A 22,402-nucleotide genomic window follows, 5' to 3' on the forward strand; every position below is an offset into this window, starting at 1 on the left:
CCCCGCGCGATGGGCTGCGGAGACCCGCGCTGGGCGGGTAAAGGGCCGGCCGCCGGGTGGCCGGGTGACCCCAGCGGCTAATTTTCGTGACTCAGCGAGGCAGGAGTAGGAGCCTTGGGGAAATCGGAAATTTGGACCTGTTCCCTCGCCCTATCCCACCCCGGCCGGACGCTCGCGCCAGGAGTAGGGGCTGCAGCTGCGGCCGAAGGGCTTCTCACCCACCTCCCTGCCCATCCCCAGGGACTCACTGGGCTGGGGAGGGGTGAAGCGGCGGGGGTTCGATGGTCCCCTCCTTGCGAGGGGCAGGAGGCGGCACCCAGTGCGGAGGACAGACGCTCGCATTTTGCAGATGTGCTAGGGCCGCTTTCTTTGGGGAGCGTGATTAGGGCTCCGAAGGGTGGGGGAGCCGGAGAGGACGGGGAATGGGGTTGCGGGAAGAGGAGGAGCAGGTTTCGGAGCCCAGGGCTGTAAATCAAGGCTTCTCCTACGGAGGGCCCGACTGGCCAGGATTCCTGTCTTCCTGTGGGTCCCAAGTGGGGAAAGTTGGGCGCATGGAGGCGCTGCGCGTCCCTGACCTGCAGGGCCTCGGCGGGAGCGGCCGCCGGGGAGAGGAGCGCGGCCCAGGCAGCTTTCCCGGGAGCGACAGGCAAGCCGCCTGCGAGGATGAAATTAAAATGCCCGGACGCAAGGGAGATTCAGCCACCAAACGAGCGCTCGGCTCTGCGGAGCCCCAAAAGCTGGAGAAACTGAGTCCAGTGGCAGCACAGCCACCATCTGCGCCGCGTTCCCTGTCTTGCTGTTGGGCCCGCGGCCCCCACCCTCTGCTGCACTCCAAGCCGCACCTGCCCCCACCCCAGCCCATTGTTCCTGCGGATCAGGGAGGTGCCTCCCCACGCGGCACTGCAGTGGTGGGGGAGTGCAGGATGGGGGGTGGGGGATCCTGACAGGGCTCACTCCAGGGAGAGGCATCGGAGAGCCCAGGTCCCCAAAGATACACCCAGTCTGCCCCCGCCTGTACTCTTCCTCAGCTGGCGAACGCAGGCAATGGACTGGCAGCTGTCTTTGTCTGAATGTCACTCAGCAACTGGATTGACTCTTTTTTTTTTTTTTCTACTTTTTGCCTTTAAGTCAGAAAATAAAATTTTTTTTAGGACGATAAGTAGGGGCGTTGAATTGCTAACGCCTGAGAATTAGTGAGCCAGTTTCTTGCTCTCATGCTGGGATAGAGTGGGCGATGATATCAAATGCAAGGTTGGGCATAGGATTTGTCAAATCAGAAGTGGGTAGGAATGTGTACCCACTCCCCACACCCTTCCCAACACTGTTTTGTCTTGTGAATCAAATGCAGCACCCCTATCCTACCACACACACACACACACACACACACACACACACACACACAGTGCTGGGAGAAATCCCGTCCAGGATGGGGGCACCCATACCTGGTGTGCTGGGCCACCTGCCACCGCTCCTCTGGGTCTGTTCTGAAGTATTTGTTTCTTCACTTCCAGTCATCTCTAGTTCAAGGTGGCCAGTGAGAATTCCAGGTGCATGGACTTAGGACAGAGACCGACCTGATGAGCGGGCTGTCCCTGACAGCTCACCGTGCCTCTGGGCACCTCTCCCTTTCTCTGTAAAATGGAGGATGTGAATAGTATTGCATAGGAGCAGAGTTGGCTTGCCCCCCACCCCCACACCTATTTCTAAGGTTTCCTCATTGCTGGGAAAAGAGCATGCATTATTTTATTGTTTTAAAGCTTCACAACAAACCTGTTACCAGCATTCTCCCCTTCCAGGGTGGGAAATCTGAATACAGTTTAAGTGACCTATCCAAGGTCACACATCTGGGAAGTGTTGATTGGGACCCAGGCCAACTGATTCCAGGGCACCAACCTGTGCATACAGCCCTTATGCACGTGCGCAGTGGTTACCACTCTATTAAGGACATAAAAATGGTTGTGCTTCCTGGGAAGGATTTCCAGAATGCTTTTGGTGCAAAAGAATGGGTACCACAGATGTCACACTGTTGGGATTTGTGAGCAATGGGAGTCCTCGGTTGGGGAGGGGTTTGGTGGTGGGTAGGTGGTGTTGGGGGGTGGTGTCAGAAAGGTTGGCCATGAAATCGTCTCCAACAAGTGCAGTTGGGGTGGGGTGGGGAGTGGGCAGAGGTGTGTGCCAATGAAACAAGAATGGCAAAATGTGGTAGTTGGGTGATGGGCAGTGGCGGTTGGTTACTATTCTGCTTACTTTGTATATGTTTGCAAATTTTCTTAATAAGATGTTTAAATTACTCAATTTACAAAATCTGAAGGGCCACACTTGAGGATCTGGGTGTTGGACAGCAAAATTTGAGATGATCTTATATCCTGCCCCCCTCCGTTGACCTGAGTGGGTTGACACATGGAGCCCTATAATGGTGAGATGAACTGGGAGTGGACAGAGTGGTTCAGATAGGGATAGCTCCTATGGTGACCAAGTCAGGGCTAGGCCTGGGGAGTGGAAACCAAGTCATTTTTTCCAGGGCAGGGGCTTGAGGAGAGGAATGGTGGGCAGGCAGTTTTGCCTGGGTTGAGGGTATCTCTCGAGGCCTGACATTGGGCTTTGGAGATGCCATCGTGGAGGTTCATCTTAATAAAAATGAACATTTTAAACATTGACATTTATTGAGGACTTAGTGTATGCTGAAACCTGGGAATATTGAGTTATATCATTTAGCCCTGACGCATATTTATTGTTGAATGAATGACTGTGAGGGGCGCCCTGTTATCCCCATTTCACAGAGGAAAAAGCTGACAGTCCTAGCAGCGCACAACTGGAAGTGGGCAGAGTAAAGGTAAGGACCTAGGCCATGGGATGCAGGCCCCAGGTGATCAAGCTGGACAGCCTCTCCTGGCATGTGCCTGGCATGTCATAGGCCCTCAGCAACTTGTGTTGAGTAGGCCTGCAGCTAATAGAGAGTGGCTGCCCTGCTTCCTACAGCCACCAAGTTGTAGATGGCAGTGGCAGGGCGCTGGTTTATAGCCCCCAAAGGAATAAAGCAAAGGTCAAGGTGATGCTGTGGGCATTGCTAGTTAGGGTTCTGGCCATGGGATCCACTTCCCTGTCAACACCTGCTGCAGTGTCTGTGTCTGCAGCCTTGGCGGTCCCCACATGCCCTCTGTGTGTGTCCCCACACAGTGTCTTGTGTTTCCCAGAGCCCTGTGATCGCCTTTGGCCCTCAACACATGCAGTTCTCCCTGCTTGGGATATCATCTCTTTGTTTAGCAAACTCCTGCTCATCCTTCAAAACTTAGTTAAGGTATCACCTCTCAGGAAGCCTTCCTGGGCTCATCCATCGGGATGAGATCTGTCTGTGTGGTCCCAAAGCCTTTGGTGCTTAATGGTTGGTAATTCCAACTAGTGTGTTTGTTGAGCCTTTACGATGTGCCAGGCTTATATGCCTGTATCTCATTGACTCCTCCAGCAACCCTATGAGGCTGGTATTATTATTACCCCATTTTGCTGATAAGGCAATTAGGGGCTTTGAGAAACTTACTAACTTGCCCAAGCAGTGAATGCTGGAGTTGGGATGTGAGTCAGCCATGGAGCCTAAAACCTTGTACTGTTTCTCTCAATTCCCTTTCTCCCGAGAAAGGCATGGACTATGTCTTTCATTTCCATATTTTTACTAAGGACACTAGTAGGTGTTCAATAAATGTCTTACTTTTTGTTGAGTACCAGTCAGCAAGACATGAGGGAACACAGCAGAGGGCAATGGCGTCTACATCTTGCCCATTCTGCAGTAGTGCTCCTGGTAATGTGGATGCTCAGGAGTGGGCCAAGCTGGAGGGGAGTCAGGCAGGGCTTGGACAATCTCAGAAGAGAAGCTGCTTTGATTCCAATAAGACCTGGAGTGACGACTCAATCTTGTGGGGGTGAAATGCTCTCTTCTCATATAAATAGGCCTCTTTGGTAAGGGAGAAAGCATCTTTATTACTGCTGTGCATAATTAGAACAGCAGGGAGGAAGCAGGGGCTTTTAATGAATGAGCAGCATGTGGCAGGGAATGAGTGAGCGCCTGCCACTGCGGGCACCCCTGGGCCCGGGCATCCCCAAGAGAGAACAGGGCCAGCGAGGAGACACCAAGGAAGTGCAGGCAGTGCTCAGAATTGAAACCCGCCCCACTGAAGCGGGCCCTGCCGATCCTTGCTGCGTTCCTGTTACTGCAAATGACTCCCAGGCTGCAGCTCTGCAGATGCTGCTCTGAGCTCTGCCAGGACCACCCCTCTTCTTCCAGCCTTGACTGTGACCTGGCAGCCGCAGATGTCCTGTGGGGCTGGCAGCTGCTCCATGGCACTCCTTCCGGGCAATCCTGATCTGCAGAGTTTGTGCCTTGATTTTAGTCCCCTTATTTTTAGGGTGGCCATATGTCCTGGATTGCTGAAATAGTTCGAGTTTATGCCTCTTGTCCTAGTGAAATTAGTAATAGTGATATCTTTCACCTTCTAAGTATCCCAGTTTGGAAGGTGAATTATGTGGTTGTGCTCCTTATCTTTGTCTTCTCAGCCATCTGGGCCTCAAGAGGGACGAGGGAGGCAGTAGGGTATGCAGTTAAACCTGGGCTTTGGTCTCAGATGCTTGTAACATCTGGGTTTAACATTGCTGCATCTGTTTCTTCTGCTGTAGACAAGGACGATTAATAATCCCTGCTCCACTGGGGTGCTGGGAGAATGAAATGAGAGAGTATTTGTAAAGAGCTTAGGTATGAGCCTGGTACATAGAGGGCTGTCAGTAACTTCCGGTCATTTTATTATCATTGTTAGGTTAATTTGAGAAGTGTAGCAGTTAAATGTGAGATCTGGGGCCAGACTGCCTGGGTTCAAATCTGTGCTGTGTCATTGACCTGCTCTGTGGCCCTGGCAAGTTACTTAACCCCATAAAGGCTCAGTTTTTATCATCTGTAAAGGATGGATTATAACAGTCTCTTCTTCATATGGTCTTTATGAGGATTAAATGAATTTTTACATGAAAAACACTTAGAGTAGAGCCGGGCATGAAGTAGACATTGAATTAATATGAACAATTATTATTGGCTGTTATTGTTATTGTGAATAACTGTCCAAGTTACATTCTTGTAGGCAGAAGGAATTATCCAGTACATTTGTTTCCTATTGCTGTTGTAAAACTTACCACAAATTTAATGGCTGAAAACCATACAAATTTATTATCTTACATTTCTGGAAGTCAGGAATAAGTCCAAAATGGGTCTCCCTGGGCTAAAACTAAGGTATTGGCAGAACTGTATTCCTTCTGGAGACTCTAGGGAAGAATTCATTTCACTGCCTTTTCAAACTTCTCAAAGTGACCTCCATTCCTTGGCTCGTGGTCCCTTCCTCCATCTCCCAAGCCCATCACTCCAACCCCTGCTTCCATTGCCACATCCCTTCTCTGACTCTGCCCATCCTCCTCCTATTCCCTTACGAAGGACCCTTGTATGAGGACCTCTAATAAGGCCTACTTGCATAATCGTTTCACCATCTGAAGATCCTTAATTTAATCACGTCTACAGACTCCCTTTTCCCATAGGAGATAACATGTTCATCGGTTCCAGGGGGCTATTATCTAGCCTTTCATAGCCAGAAAGATTGGAGTCTTGCCTAGGTTTGGGGGTGTTGGAGAGTCTTCTGTCGCCCTCAGGAGCTGTCTGAAGTTTGGAAACGGTTCCTCCTCCGTGTCATACATTAGGTCAGGTTCCTCGTGCACCTGCTGCATGTTGCCCTCCCTGGAGTTTGGATTATGGATCAACCCTTGACATCTCTTCAACCTCAGTAGGGTCCTTGGAGACAATGTTACTTTCAGGGCTGGTTTAGCCCCTTCTGAGGGGCCCATGACTCATTGAGATCTGAATAAAAAGGTTTCTTGGCTCCCAAGCAGGGAAAACAATCAATGCATTAAACAAATTATTGAAATGTCTATAAAGTGTTACATTATGTTTGCTTTTTCTATGTAACAAACCACCCCAAAGTTTAATGGGTTAAAACAATAGTCTTTTTTTAAAAATTTATTTTAAGACAAGGTCTTCCTCTGTGACCCAGGCAGGAGAGCAGTGGCGTGATCCTGGTTCGTGTAACCTCTGCTTCCTGGGCTGAAACGATCCTCCCACCTCAGCTTTGTGGGTAGCTGGGACTAAAGGCGCACACCTCCATGCCTGGGTTTTTTTTTTTTTTTTTTCTTTTTTTTTAATAGGCACAAGGTCTCACTATGTTGCCCAGGCTGGTCTCAAACTCCTGAGCTCAAGCAGCCCTCCTGCCTCAGCCTCCCAGAGTGCTGAGATTACAGGCATGAGCCACTGTGCCTGGCAACAATAGTCATTTTATGCGCTTATGATTCTCTGGGCAGGTCTCTGTTGGATGGTTGTTTTGCTGGTCTTCCCTGTGGTCACTCGTGTGACTGCAACACTCTGATGGCTCAACTAGTCTGGGTAGTCCAAGATGACCTCACTCACAGGTCTGGGGTTGGTGCTGGCTGTCAGCTGAGCTTCGTTCTCCACGTGGTCTTTTATCCTCCAAGAGGCAAGTTCAGGCTTCTTTATGTGGTGGCGTCAGGGCAGCAAGACGATGAGAGGGGAAGCTGCAAGGCCTTTTGAGGCCTTCCTGGAAAGTCCTATAAAATAAAAAACTTCTGCTGTATCCTGGTGGTCACAGCAACTCTTGAAGCAAGCTCAGATAAAAGGGATGCAGAAATTGCCTCCACCTCTTAGTGAGAGGACCTGCAAATAATGTGTGGCTATTTTTAATCTAACAGAGTTGGCTTAGCAAAAATGTTAAAACTACAAACTTTGGAAATCTATATTATGCTTTAAAACAACTTGTAGGTTAGATCTCACTTCTTAAGACTTTCTGCAAGTGCCCAATGATTGTCTGACACTTACAATTGTTTGTTTGTTGTGCCAGAACATGTGTTTCTGTAAGTGATAAATGAAGAATGATGTTGATATTCAGAAAATTGTGTTGGCACATTCTCAATTTTTCCCAGTATGTTTGTACTTTAATAGATCAGGATGCACTTTTTTCTTTTAATTCTTTTATTTTATTTTATTTTTTAATTTTGAGATGGAATATTGCTCTGTCGCCCAGGATGGAGTGCAGTGACTCGATCTCGGCTCACTGCAAGCTCCGCCTCCTGGGTGTATGCCATTCTCCTGCCTCAGCCTCCTGAGTACCTGGGACTATAGGTTCCCGCCACCACGCCTGGCTAATTTTTTGTATTTTTAGTAGAGACGGAATTTCACCGTGTTAGCCAGGATGATCTCGATCTCCTGACCTCGTGATCCACCCACCTTGGACTCCCAAAGTGCTGGGATTACAGGCATGAGTCACCATGCCCGGCCCAGGATGCACTTTTTTCATGATTAAAGGCTAATATATGAAAAAAGCAAAAGCAAAAAAAAAAAAAAAAAAGAACCTGAAAATCTGTAGATGCAACTTCCTTTAGTGTAAGTCAGGGCTGTTTTAGTATTGTTCCATGCCCTGAAGCTCTGTGGGCAGCTGAGGGGGCAGATGAAGGAGCTGTGAAGATGTCCTTATAACAAAATGATGGGTGTGGGTGTGTGGGTGACACCCTAGATGGGTTTTGCTTTTTTTTTTTTTAGACAGAGTCTCGCTTTATTGCCCAGGCTGGAGTGTAGTGGCATGATCTCGGCTCACTGCAGCCTGTACCACCTGGGTTCAAGCAATTCTTGTGCCTCAGCTTCCCAAGTAGCTGGGACTACAGGTGCATGCCATCATGCCCGGCTAATTTTTGTATTTTTAGTAGAGACAGGCTTTCACCATGTTGGCCAGGCTGGTCTTGAACTCCTGACTTCAAGTGATCCGCCTGTCTTGGTTTCCCAAAGTGCTGGGATTATAGGTGTGAACCACTGTGTCCTGCTGGGTTTTGCATTTTGATGAGAATGGCCCCCTAAGAAGTGAGTGCCCCATTATTGTTTTTGGAAAGGTTCCGGTAGCAAGGTTCCACGGGTGTGGAGTGATGTACACTGACCTTGTTTTCCTCATGAATCCTGTTATTTTTAGTGTATGGTTTTGTAGAATGTGAAGATTTGTAGGAAAATATGTTCCCTTATAGCAGAAATGCTTGAACAGCTGCTCCTTGACTTACAATAAGGTTACGTCCCTGTTAACCTATAAAAACGTTGAAAATATCATAAGTTGAATCATCGTAAGATGAGGACTGTCTGTATTTATATTTGATGTGGGATGAGTGTTCGTTTGAAAAATATTTGCTCTGATATGGGGTGGAGCCTCAAATAACAGCCAATAGGAAGAGCCTACAGTCACTTCCTATTCAGTCATTTGAACTTTTGAGACTGCTTTGCTTCCCAGATGTTTGTATACTTATTGGGTAGTTTTGTCAGTTATGTTCAGAATTTTAATGTCAGAAAACAGAGACTCCAGAAGGAAGTTCTGTAGGATGGAGCTCCTGTTTCACCAACCTGCTTAGCACCCAAGATCTCAGAGGGAAGTGGATTATGCCAGTGCCCTTTGCTTCCTATAAACTGACAATTAAGTGATGTCCCTTGGGGCTGCCTATATTTTGTACATCAGACCTCGTGGTCTTCTTGGTTTCTCTGTGACAAGGCCCAGTGTTTCCTGTACCCAGGCGGCTGGTTCTGTTTGGGACAGGGATGCTGTAGGTATTTGCGCTCAGCCTGCTGCCTCTGAGGCCTCAGGCTGGCCTCTCTTTGCTTGTCTCCCAGGTTTCCTTGGGCTGAAGGCTAAATTCCTCTGGCCACTTCCTTCCTTTTCTTTCCTTTTGTCATTGTCCCTTAGTGGCCATCTCCGCTGGCTGGGATAAGAAACTGTTTGCAGCACAACCATCAGGCAGGAGTCTGTTCCCAAAGGAGAGATGAAAGTTTCAGAAAACAACTGCTTGTTATCAGTCCACGTGGCTACTGGTCCCATTTGAAGGGACGATGGTCATCAGTTCGGGTGGTGGTTTCCCTGGGCCAGCAGTTGGAAAACAGAGCTCATGGATACATCCACAGCTAAATGGGACCAGGTTGTCTAATGTCTGGGCTGGGCCCTGGGCCCACTCTCTCATTTTACAGATGGGGAAACTGAGGTCAGGGAGGGGAAGAGACTGCCCCAGGACACTTGGCAAAGCCAGGATCAAAATCCAGGTCTGCCGACTCCCTCTGCACACTTTCCAGCTGAACTCCGCAATGGCTGCAGTCACTCAGAGAAGGCACAAGGATCCAAACCTCTTTGCCATTAACAAATTCATGACTTGTCCCTCCCGGCAGGAGTTACATTTTTAAAAAGTATTTGAAGAATGCTTAACTCAAAGGAATGCAGTGCCAAGTCAAATTGCTGTGAATAAAACACTCTGCAATGGTGGAACCGCAGGCCCAGCTTTTCTTTTCTAGTTTCTTGTGTGTTCCCTCACTTGACAGGGGTGGTTGCCCATCTTTTTGTGTCTTGGCTCTTGGCAGAATGTCTGTTTTGAAAGGTTTTTAATTGGGGATTTTGCTTGCAGGTAAGTAAACCTTCTCTGGCTAGAGGAAGCCAAAAAGGTACCTTTACAGTGAGGGTCCAGGGATGGTTCCTGGATCTTAAACCTGCTGCCAGGTCGAGGAGGGAAAAGTGTTGGGAACATGGCAGTTTTCTTTCCCTCTGTCTCTTTCTCTTTTTATTTTTCTTTTCTTTTCTTTTATTTTGAGACGGAGTCTTGCACTGTCACCCAGGCTGGAGTGCAGTGGGGCGATCTTGGCTCACTGCTGCAGCCCCTGCTTCCCAGGATCAAATGATTCTCCTGTCTCAGCCTCTGGAGTAGCTGCAATTACAGGCATGCACCACCACAGCCAGCTAATTTTGCATTTTTAGTAGAGATGGGGTTTCACCATGTTGGGCAGGCTGGTCTTGAACTCCTGACCTCAAATGATCTGCCTACCTTGGCCTCCCAAAGTGCTGGGATTACAGGCGTGAGCCACCACCCCTGGCCCTGTCTCTTACTTCTGCTTTGCTCTGCATGTCACCCACCCCTCCTCTCTGCAGGACCACCTTAGGTGCTTCCCATCTTTAGGGCAAATGTGGCCCCCCACAATGACCCCCCATGTTGAAATGAGAAGTTCTGGTACACAAGAAGTCTGATGTCTATCTGTTTTTCTTTCTTTTCCAAGTCCAGATTCCCAGAGGAGGCCCCAAGGTTCAGGCATGATCAGGACTTGACCCAGAAACAGCCAGCCCTGGCCAGAAGAAGGGTTACCTTGCAGAGAGAGGGGGAGTTAGCGGGGCACAACCTCTGGTGGTCAGAGTTATTGTCTCCCACAAATAGTTAACAGTGCAGGTATCTGGAGTAAGCCCTGTGCAGTAAAGAATGTCTAGATTCGGGCTGTACATGCATGGAGAAAAAAGAGACTACCTGTTAGAAGTTTTGCTCTTTTGTTCTTTCTTGGAGAAAATTACTTTCTCCTGTGTAAGTGTTTCATGCTGCATGGGGTAACTGACCACTGGTTCCCTCGCATGAGAATAATGCCCAGACCCTTGGCGTGTTCTTCTGGTGTGTGATGGGCTGTAGTCCATCCACATGGCCACTGGCCCGATTTGAAGGGACCAGGGTCATCAGGTCTGGTGGTGGTTTCCCTGAGGCTGGCAGTTAGAGAGCAGCAGAAGGGATGCATCATTCATCCGAGTCATTTGCTTCATTTTCCCCTCCTAGACCTGACAGCTGGTTTAAGTTCTGGGCACCATCCCTGGATCCTCACTGTAAAGGTACCTTTTTGGCTTCCTCTAGCCAGAGAAGGTTTACTTACCTGCAAGCAAAACACCTTTTAAAACAGGCATTCTGCCAAGAGCCAAGGCCCAGAAAGATGGGCAACCAACATGGTCAGGGGCCAGTTCTGCCTAAGCACAAGGAGCAACTCCAGGGCCCTCCAGGGGAGGCCAAGTGGCCAGCTGTGGAGGATGTACCATTGGCTGAGTCCACAAGGGCCTACGCAGCAGGACCCTGGAACAGACCATGGGAACAGGCTGCTCAGAGAAGCTGGCCCACATCTGGGAGCACACTGATTGCTCCCCGCCCCAGCTCCTTAACTTCTCCCCCAGGAAACGTTGGGAGGGTGGGAGCCATGTTTGACCTGGCCTGGGAAAGCCAGGAGGGCCCAGTTGCTTCATAGCCAGGTTCCTGGGCTGTACAAAGGCCCTTGAAAGGCCCTCGTCCCACAGCCTCAGTCTGTCTGTGTCAGACCAGCAATGGCGAGATGCTTTCGAAGATATTTTTGACTGTAAAAAATAGTTTCTTGTGTGTTCCCTCACTTGACAGGGGTGGTTGCCCATCTTTTTGTGCCTTGCTAGTCTTGGCCAGCAAAGCTGCTAGAACAGGTTGGGGGTGGGTACAGCTAGAGAAGGAAGTCACCCAGAGCCAGGCAGTCCCTGAGAAGAGAGCCCAGCAGATGGAATGGGGTGTGAGGGACCCCAGGCCTCCTTTGTGGGCAGTGGGATAGAGTGGGCTTTGGAATAAGACAATACTTGGTTCAAATCCTCGTGCCACCTCTTACCAGCCGAGTGGCCTCAGCCAAGTCATATAGCCTCTCTGGGCCTCAGTTAAGTATAAAATAGCACTCAACACCCCATGCCTGGGAGCTAGTGTTGGATGGGCACTTGGTGGAGTGAAACGGGCTTAGCTCAGTTAGAAAGTCCTGGTTTGGGTCCTGGCTCCCACACCTGGCCTTGACCTCACCAAGGTATTCAACCTCTCTGGATCCCCGTGACCTTATCTCAAAAGTATGGGTCAGGCCGGGCGTGGTGGCTCATACCTGTAATCCCAGCACTTTGGGAGGCCAAGGCACGTGGATCACCTGAGGTCGGGAGTTCGAGACCAGCCTGACCAAAATGGAGAAACCCCATCTCTACTAAAAATACAAAATTAGCTGGGCATGGTGACACATGCCTATAATCCCAGCTACTCGGGAGGCTGAGGCAGGAGTATCACTTGAACCCAGGAGGCAGAGGTTGCAGTGAGCCGAGATTGCGCCACTGCACACCAGCCTGGGCAACAAGAGTGAAACTCCATCTCAAAAAAAAAAGAACAGTATGGGTCACAGCACTTCACAGGTTGGGTCTGAGAATTAGATAAGGTCACATATATAAAGAATTTGTCCTCTACACAAAATGTGTGCAATGTTAGGTATCATCTTTATTATTATTATTACTATTATTATTATTATTATTTTGAAATGGAGTCCCACTCTGTCGCCCAGGCTGGAGTGCAGTGGCACCATCTCAACTCATTGCAGCCTCCACCTTCAGAGTTCAAGCTATTCTCCTGCCTCACCCTCTCAAGTACCTGGGATTATAGGTGCCCACTACCATGCCTGGCTAATTTTTGTATTTTTAGTAGAGATGAGGTTTCACCATGTTGGCCAGACAGGTCTCAAACTCCTGGCCTCAAGCGATCTACCTGCTTCGGCCTCCCAAAGTGCTGGGATTACAGGCGTGAGCCACTATGCCTGGCCATCTTTATTATTTAAAACACCCACAGGGCACATACGAGGTACTCAGAAAGGTCAGTACTGGGGAGTGGAGCTCGCTAAGTAGGTGGGGTTCCTTGCTGGGAGATTTTGATAAAGTTTAGTCTGTTGAGGTCTAAGTTACTTAAGGTAAGACTCACATTTTTTGGGTGTACAGTTCCAAGAGTTTTGACAAATGTAGATACAGTTGACCCTTGAACAACATGGCCTGGAATTGCACAGGTCCACTTATTCATTTTTTGGAGATTTGTGACAATTTACTGCATAGCCTAGAAATATGAAAAAATCGAGAATTTAGGTATTTCATGAATGCATAAAATAATGTGTCAATTGACGTTTATGTTATCATTAAGGCTTCCGGTCAACAATAGGCTATTTGTAGTTGAGTTTTGGGGAAGTCAAAAGTTATGTGTGGACTTTTAACTGTGCAGGGGGTGGGTGCCTCTAACCCTCATGTTGTTCAAAGATCAACTGTAGTCATGTAACCACCATGTCAGTGCAGAGTATTTCCAACTTGGGAGGATTTTGTCATTCAGGATCCTCTGGTTTGCAGAGGGTCCCACCTCCGATGGTGGGGGATCTCAAGGCCTGGACCATGCCCCATAGGGAGGAACTTTCAGGGTCCACCCAGTGACAGTATCCCAGCCTGTACCCTGGGGCTGTTACCAGCCAGGGTTTGGGGGTGGGTTCCTGTGACCTTCCCAGCGTGCTCCTCATTGACTCTGGAGAAGGGAGAGATGGAGCCTGCAGGGTGGCCTTTGTCAGTCCTTGGGCGGGGCAATGCTGCCAGACAGAGGCTGAGAACCCACTAGAAATGAGAGCTGAGATGCAACCCATGTTTGTGTGAGGTACCCAGAGAGCCAGGACTGGTGAGGTTTGGCCTAAAATGAGGGTCCCATGTCTCGCCTTGCCATAGGCTACCTGCAGGGGTGTGTGAGGGCCCTTGCCCCGGGAGGCTCGTTGTCTGGCACATAAGAAGCATTAAGATGGGCCCCTGGAGGGGGTGGTTTGAGGACTCTGGAAGGCTCCCCACACCTCCCCCTGGTCACAGAGCCTGGAGTTCCACCATCAGGGAATCTTTTACTCATGCAGACTTGATTTGGTGCCACATTCCTTTGGGTTAAACATTATTTCTTCAGTGTCCTCTTTTAAAAGAAAACCCTTAGATAAGCAATGGCACGTAGACTTGAATTGTGTCTACATCTCTGACCAACAGGGAAGAAACTATCTAGAGAGCTGTGTTATAGAGAGCTGTGTTAAGGAGGATTCTGAGGTCACCTCTGGCTCAGTTTGAAAGAATGCAATAATCAGTGCTGTGTTTCCCAAATGCCCCGCTTTGGGCTAGTTCATGATGACTTCTGATGCTTGAAGCCTACATTCGTCACTGAGGAAGTTACCCAGGTGACTGTGTACTAGGTTTGCACAAAGCTAAATTTTTCCATCTGAAAAAGGATTTCTGACATTATGTCCTTGTGGTAGCTTATTGAATGAATAACCTACAATAAATCACGTCTCCAGGTACAGATGCTCCTTGACTTAACGATGGAGTTACATCCTGATAAACCCATTGTAAGTTAAGGATACCATTAAGTGGAAAATGCGTTTAATCCACGTAACCTACTGACCATCATAGCCTAGCCTACCTTAAATATGCTCAGAACACTTACAAGGCTGGGTGTAGTGGCTCATACCTGTAATCCCAGCACTTAGGGAGGCCTATGTAGGTGGGTCACGAGGTTAGGAGTTTGAGACCAGCCTGGCCAACACGGTGAAATCCTGTTTCTACTAAAAATACAAAAATTGGCCAGGCACAGTGGCTCACGCCTGTAATCCCAGCACTTTGGGAAGCTGAGGCAGGCAGATCATGAGATCAGGAGTTTGAGACCAGCTTGGCCAACATGGTGAAACCCCATCTCTACTAAAAATAGAAAAATTAGCTGGGTACAGTGGCAACAGAGTGAGACTCCATCTCAAAAAAAAAAAAAAAAAAAATTAGGCATGGTGGTGTGCACCTGTAATCCCAGCTACTCAGGAGGCTAAGGTGGGAGAATCATTTAAACCCAGGAGGCCAAGGTTGCAGTGAGCCAAGACTGCACCATTGCACTCCAGCCTGGGTGACATAGCGAGACTCTTTCCCAAAAAAAACAAAAAAACTCCACTTACATTAGCCTACACTTGGACAAAATCATCTAACACAAAGCCTATTTTATAATAAAGTATCTCGTAATTTATTGAATACTGTACTGAAAGTGAAAAACAAAATGGTTGTTTCGCTCCACAAAGTATGATTTCTACTGAATGTGTATCGCCTCTGCACCATCACGAAGTTAAGTAATCGTAAGTCAAATCATCATCAGTTGGGGTGCCTGTACTCACATCCTTGTGTCATCTCCTCCTACCTGGACTCAGGGCGCAGCTATGTGATTTGTTTTGGCCAATAGGACCTTGGCAAACAGGAAGCCAGCAGAGGCTTGAAAATGCCTGTCAGTGTGTTAGAGCTTGCTCACTTGTCCTTTGCTATTTAGGAAGTCCAGGTTGTCCTGCTGGGGAGCCCACCTAGAGGGGAACTGAGGCCCCTGACCAACAGCGTAGGTGAACATGGAGATGAGTGAGCCTGTCTTGGCCCATCTAGTGCCAGTTGAACCTTGAGATGACTTTAGCTGCATGGGTTGACCCTAGGTGAGAAAAGCCCAAATTGTGGAATTCTGTGCAAATTGTTGTTATTTTAACCCACTAAATTTTGGAGTTAAAAATATTTTTGATTACAATAGGTAACTGATATAGTCCTAGTTTTCTTTTATGAATTGAATGTAGTAGCAGATGATAGGTTTAATAAAAGTTTTAATGTCTGTTCTTGGCAAAATCAAAATGGAATAACATTTTGTTAGATCCACAGTTTTTTGACGGGGGCAGATTTTACTTCTTAGAAAACATAAGTGTCTTGGAACCACTGAATTGTAGAGATCTGAGGGAGGTGTTGCTGTGCAGTCTGGGGTCTTCATCCGTCATCGGCACGTTAGTGTGACTTAGATTGTCAGAGTGAGAAGTAGTTAAGGTTGGAGGGTGGAGGTGTGGGAGCTCTCAGTGTTCTGTGAGCCAACTTCATTTTCCAGATGAAGAAACAGAAACCTAGAAAGTGACAGTGAGCCCGAGAGCACACCTGGTGGCAGTAGGGCCATGCCGTTCATCGGAGCAAGCCAAGACTGGCTGTCTGGATGGGATATTGGGGACGGGCAGGGGCTAAAGATAGGAACATTGAGGGGCAGCCCCCAACTTGGGTCTGGTGGTTTGACAGGCACCCCTAGAATGACATGTGGGAAATTGGGGATGGTCTACCCAAGGACACCAACCCTTTGGGAAGCACTCACAAGGGGGGTGGTAGGTGGTGATATCAGAGACCCAGCAAGGACCTTTTACTGCTGGGGCTGGTGGGGTCCTGCCAGGCCTGTCTCAGGGGAGGCTGCTGGGAATGTGCATATATAACTCTGAATGTGTATGCATGCGTGGGGAGAGAGGTAGAGTGAGCAGCTGAGATGGAAGAGGGAGACAGAGACAGAGGAAGGAATAGGCTGAGAGATGTTAGAAGCTTCTGGTAGGTCTTCCTTTGGGGTTCTTGCAGTTTATTCAAACTTGAACCCACAAAGTCATGGCTGGTCATGGGCACAGATTCTGCCCCAACACCGCCCTCCTTGGGCCTTTGATAAATAGTCAGTGGTGAGATCACAAAGTGCCACATGCTGGGGGACAGAGCCTAAAGCTCTTGGGAGGGAAGACCAGCCAGCAGGATGGGATTGGGTAGGGAACCATGGGAATGTCAGAATTCACTTTGTCCTACTTGGCCTGTTTTATATATATATATATATACCTTGTATGTTGAATGATAAAAAACTTGACTTCCTAACTGAGTTGCATTCTGAAAAGGGAGTCCTATTCCGGTAGAGGCAGGCCTTAAGATAGCACGCAAACATGCTGAGTACAGCTGGGGTCTTTTTAAGATTTCCTCCCAAAAATATTAGAGTGTGGGCAGAGGGTGGGGGAAGGATGAGCCACTTTCTAATGAAATATTAGCAATGAGGCAGAAATAAACTGCAAAACATAAACACAGAAGCCAAAAATACAGTCACCCTGGCAGTGGGATATCCCTCTCACCCTGTGACTCGCTGGAAGTAGTTCTGGGTTTTGTGTCCCAAGATAGTGCCCCCCTCTGCCCACTCCTTCTCCCAGCAAAGCTCCTCGGTCCTTGCATCTCTCCCCAGTCCTGTCTTCCTTGGAGAGAATTTGGTATCTTCCTTGGAGAGAATTTGTGAACCCTTTCTATCTGTGAATAAGCATACAATTCCCGGTGCCCCTCCCCTGCCTGCCTCCCCCTTCTCTCAGGGCCCCGAGCCTGTTGGGGGCCACGCAGTCCTCCCTTGCACACTGCCATGCCAGCTTCAGGCTTGTTTTCAAGGCTGGCGACTGAACAACACCGGGACGCTGACCTGATGTTAATGATGGAAGCTCAGAGGTGGAGCTGGGTCCATGGGGGCCCAGCTTGAGTCCTGGGACCCTAGCAGAGTGCTCCCCACCCTACAGGGTGGCAGGACTTCTTTCTCAACACAGGCTGGCTCACTTCTGGCAGGGGACATTTGGGGAATTAAGTGTTGAAGCCAGAAGCAATTCCCATCAAGTGGAGCTCCTGGGCCCTGGACGAGGCTGGCAGGATGGGGCAGTTTGAGAGCCCCTTCCAGGTGGGATCCCTGCGCTGTATTTTCTGTGTAAAGCAAAGTGGTATTGTGGGAACAGCTCTTGGGTTCCGAGTCTCAGCTCTGCTATTCCTCACTGTGAGGCTTTGGACAGCTCTCAAAACCTCCAGGGCTTCTGGTTCTTGCCCTGGGGATCGGAGCTGAGAAAAAGAGCCTGCACCATGGTGTCGCTGGGAGATTTGCCAGGCAGAGAGTTGGCCTTCAGGGTTGGGGGCCAGGTGGTCACTGGGAGCTGATAGAGGCTGGGGATCCTGATTGAGGAGACTGAGGAGCAGGCAAAGACCTGGGGCAGGACCAGTGCTATGGCTGGGAGCAGTTGGAGTCTCGGGCTTTGGGCTGCAGGGCACCCAGTGAGGCCGCAGGAAGGGATAGGAGAAAGCCAGCGTCACTCACTTGTCTCCTCTGCCCCACACTGTCCTGGGGAGGTTTGGGGTAAAACCTGAGACAACTTTGGTTCCCATGACAGAAGACTTGCGTGTTCACTATAGGAAATATTATCCAAAGCAAGAAAGGAGGAAACAGCCAGGACCCCACACCCAGAGGCAGCCCCTGTTAACCCTTTGGTGGGGAGCCTTCCAGACTGGCCAGGCATATTGGGACAAAGCTCACAGGGGGGCTGTCACAAAATCCGGCACCATGGGGAAGGGTGTCTTCTCTTATAGATGAGGAGATGGAGACTCAAAAGATCGTGAATCTTGGTGAAAACCCCATAGCCCTTAAGTGCCCTGTTTGGTCTTTGCACATTCTACACATGCAACCATGTTTCACAGGCACCCATAAATAGGTACAAATATAATGCATCAGAAACATTTAAAACAGTAAAAAAATTTTTTTAAAGTTTTAAAAAAAGATCCCATGGGGAGAGTGGTGGTGGCCTTCTGGTCTCTGAGCCCAAAGTGTGTGTTCTCTCTTCATCTCTGCCCTGGAAATATCTGTGACACTCCCTTGTGGCCTTGCCTCCAGCCACAAGAAAGCCACTTTCAAGATCCAGTGGCTTCCTGACATCAAACAGCCAGGAAGCAAGATGGGCTGGGCCCTCCCCAGGTGCAGGGCTCTGTACAAGGTGCAGAAGGGCTGCTTGAAAAGTAGCCCAAGCTCTGTCTTTCTGAAGTTCAGGCCAGTGCTGCCTGATATGCCTCTGTTGGGGCCACACAGCCCTGGATGACTCAACAGAGTGCTGTCTGTTCCTGGGCACAGGTGACCCCCTGCGGTCAGGGGCCCTCAGGTGGGCATCGGGCAAGATGGTAGATGGGCCTGGAAGCACAGCCCTTGTCTTCGGAGGTGGCTCGGTACTGGGAGCAGCTAGGATCTAAGGAACGGGTGGAGAGGCTGACTGCAGGAGCAGGGCTGCTGGTCCCACCTGAGGCTTAGTGGTCCTCAGGCTGGAAATTCAGTTTTACAACCTCAGCACGTATGCGCAGTGGGTCTCAGGAATGAATGTCAGGGGAGGCCCCGTGCTTCCTGAGCACCTGACCTCACCCAGCTCGGTGCTGGAGTTTACTTACTGGTCACCCCTTGTGGTCTCCACTGCAGCCCTGTGCGAGAGACAGTTGTTAGCCTGGTATGTACTTGTAGAAACTGAGGCCTGAGACAGAGTCCTGTCTGTGACAGAGCTGGTGAGGGTGGAACTGCGTGTGTCCCTAGAACCCAGCTAACTCGGGGTCCTCCACCCCATCCCCTGCCTCTGGAAGAGCAGCTTGGGGCTGTGCCTATTTGGAGGGCAGCATGAGGGTCAAATCCTCCCACGTGAAGGTCAGTGGGCCCCTCTCTCCCTACAGACAGTGCACAAGCCAGGCCTGAGGGATGGCAGATGGCTTCCCAGAGGGCAGAGAGCACAGATGTGCAGGGGGTTGTGTGAGGACAGGAATGATGGGGGGCAATGGTTAGGGGGTAATGGAGGAGTCTGATTGGTTAAAGAGTTGCATCTAATATGAAGGAGATAGAGAGCTACAGTAGGTGCTTGAGGCTGGGAGTGATGTGATGATGATGGTGGTTGTGATGTGATCCAGGGGGACAGCCTGGGGGCAGTGACACCAGCTGGGAGAGTATAAGGCTCTCTGGGAAGCTCTTCACACCACTCTGCTTTTGTGTTCACTGTTCCTTCAGCTTGGTGTTTAATCCCCACCTTTTTCACTCAGCAAACTTGCCCTCCCGGGAGCCAGCCAAGCATCACCTTCCTGGAGCTACCTTCCCCCACCCCCTTCAGGGGTGTCAGTCTGTCCTAACACCCCTGTGGCACTTACCATGGTGTCTTATGAAGAGTCCATGTGCAAAAGAGAATTTTACAGGGCTTTTAATTACAGTGTTTTTTAATATTTGATTTAATATTTAAATTGAAATCATCCCGCTATGTTTTGACTTGAGATCTCATAGTTAGATTCTCATGAATTAAATACTCATGTGATGCATGTCCACAAGATAAGACTGATGACAGCTGGGTAGAGATGGGCAGAGGAGGGCTCAGGACAGGCACACCGGGTGTAGGGTGCAGGGGATGTTTCACATTGGCCCTGGTTGGTCCCACTGATGAACTTCCGGGTCATACCACCCGTCTTCCTGTTGCAGGGTCAGCTCCTGGAACTCTTCTCGTTCATTAACCCAGAATGTCCTCACTGTGGTGTCCATGCCATTCAGGACCCTCCCAGACTAGGTCTGTGGAGAGAGTGAGAGGCAGGGAGACAAGGGTTGATTGGAGCCGTGGGCTCGTGTGGGTGTCCCTAGCACCAGCTCCCACTTCTCCAAGTCCAAGGCATTCCTATGGTCACCTCCCAGCGGTCAGCACCTTGGGCACAGACATCCTGGGCTCTGTGGGGGAGGATTGTGCGCCTGCTGGAAGTCAGGCTAGTCACCCTGCACCTGACCTCTCTGGAGCATTCCTCTCTGCAGAGGAGATGGCCCCTGATTGATTGAGGTCCAGACGGAGCTGTTAAAGATAACAATGAAGTCAGAGAAGCTGCCCTTGCCTAATGAAGCAGGCAGGCCTGTGCCTGGGAGGGACAGGTCTGTGGGGCAGCAGTAATGAAAAAGACAGAGACAGACCACCCTGGGTGCCCAAGACCTCCTCCCTTGCCTGAACTTGGGCAGTTGTCCATCTGTGCATGGTAACGAGGTATAAAGTCTCATTCCCTGGACCCAAGCACTGTGGAGACTGATGTGTCGGGGCTGGAACAAGGGGTCCTGGAAGGCCACGTGTCTTTTCTCATTCTTTTATAGCATGTACACACCAGCGTGTGTGAGCACCCATGATGATGAGTGTGAATATTATGGCAGCTGGGGCCATCTGCGTGGCTTCCCCAGGGCCCCTAAACACAGTGTGTACATTATTTCCTGGAGTGTATATGTTTCTGAGGCCTGCTGTCCCCACCGCAGCTCAGTAAAGGGTTTGGAGAGACTCATATTTGCATTTCGGTGCTGGGGAGGGGAGGAATGGGTATTAGGATGAGTTTGTAGTTTGTTTGCTCTTACCCTGCTATAGTCACGCACACCCGGGTTTTCGTTTTGTTTTGTTTTTAGTGAGATTGACTTGTTTTAAGTTCAAATGCAAAAGCTCATCAAAATTTGATGGTCAGTATTTTGCCTTCTCTCGGCCAGGAGCTGGCTTGGTACAATATAAAAAAGGTGGGATAGGGGGGGCGCTCTGCTGGCCTCATCACAGCTGCTTGGCCTCAGGTGGGGTGCTCTGGGTGATCTCTGGGTCCTGTGCTCTGTGGAGGAGACTTGGGAGGTGCCTTTCCGTGACCTGTGGATTCCTTGGGAAAAGACTTTGAGCACATTCGGTCCCTAGGAGGAATTGTTCATTCAGTGTCTTGTGTGTTTGTCTCCCTTTACTGCTGTGAAGTTAGAGATTCAATTTCAACTCCTTTCAAGATTAGTTACACCATGGAATACTATGCAGCCATGAAAAAGGATGAGTTCATGTCCTTTGTAGGGACATGGGTGCAACTGGAAACCATCATTCTCAGCAAACTATCGCAGGAACAGAAAACCAAATACCGCATGTTCTCACTCATAGGTGGGAATTGAACAATGAGAACACTTGGACACAGGAAGGGGAACATCACACACCGGGGCCTATTGTGGGGAGGGGGTAGCGGGGAGGGGTAGCATTAGGAGATATACCTAATGTAAATGACGAGTTAATGGGTGCAGCACACCAACATGGCACATGTATACATATGTAACAAACCTGCACGTTGTGCACATGTACCCTAGAGCTTAAAGTATAATAAGTAAATTAAAAAAAAAAATTAGTTACCCTTGAAATTTTGTCATGCATACTTAGCGAAGTTAATCAATAACTTAACCCAGTTTACTAATTCTTTTTGTACAAATGTAAGTCTGTCATTGAAGATTTTGTGCTTACAAAGTAAGAAGTAATTAGGGATTTTAGACTTCAAAGGTCTTAAAAAGTCTCTAGAAGGACTTGAGTCCTCTCTTCTGACATGGAAGTCTTTGCTCTCTGTGCTGCAGCTGCCTGTTCTGAGCGGAACATTTAGCCTCTCGGGGTGTCCCTGCATCCTGGGCAGCGCCCATCGTGCCTCCCCTCCAGGCTGCAGTGGGTGGTCCTGGCTTGTCCTCCTCCAGAGCTCCTTGGAACCCCTTTTAGCATTGGCCTTCTCTTTTCCTTTATTTCCTGGAAGGAGCATTTTCTTAGGCAGGTTCCTGCACACCTCCCCGCCCAGGACCTGGCTAGCTACAGCTGGCACGTGCAGACGGTCACACAGCAGAATGTTTTAATGCTGTGCAGTTTGCCCTCCTGACAAAGGTGGGTCTGCAGAAGGCTAGTTACAACTGCAGGTTTTGAGGCTTTCACTAGCATTTATTCCGGCATAGCTTGAAACAGCTGATCTGTCAGGGGAAGCACCAGCAAGTCAGCCTGCAGCACCCCAGCAGGATGGCACGTCCGGCCCTGGGGAGGAGTGGGGCCATTCTGCTCTGGCTGTCCAGCTTCCCAGCGTCTAGGGGAAGAGTGAAACTGCAGCTGTCTGACTGGGGCGCTGCCCCGGCTCTGTGCCTGTGTTCTTACATTGCCAAAGAGCAGGGTGTCTGGGAGAGGCCAGTGCCAGCTGTTGCCCCAGCCCCAGTTGGAAAGTCTGGAGTCTGCAGCTAGATTAACCACTGGATGGGCCCTGGGAGAAAGCTGTGGCCAACT

General features: G+C 49.4%; 1 protein-coding gene across 1 annotated transcript in view; it reads left to right on the forward strand.

The window, feature by feature from the left end:
- Positions 1-22,402, forward strand: part of HSPA12A (heat shock 70kDa protein 12A) — a 182,054-nt gene that overhangs the window by 108,308 nt on the left and 51,344 nt on the right. The window contains exon 3 of the mRNA XM_011927809.1: positions 15,031-15,184. The gene's annotated coding sequence lies outside the window, so the exon portion shown is untranslated. The remainder of the gene's footprint in view (positions 1-15,030; positions 15,185-22,402) is intronic.

The sequence above is a fragment of the Colobus angolensis genome, unplaced genomic scaffold (genome assembly GCF_000951035.1).
Source record: "Colobus angolensis palliatus isolate OR3802 unplaced genomic scaffold, Cang.pa_1.0 Scaffold75, whole genome shotgun sequence".
Lineage (NCBI taxonomy): Eukaryota > Metazoa > Chordata > Mammalia > Primates > Cercopithecidae > Colobus > Colobus angolensis.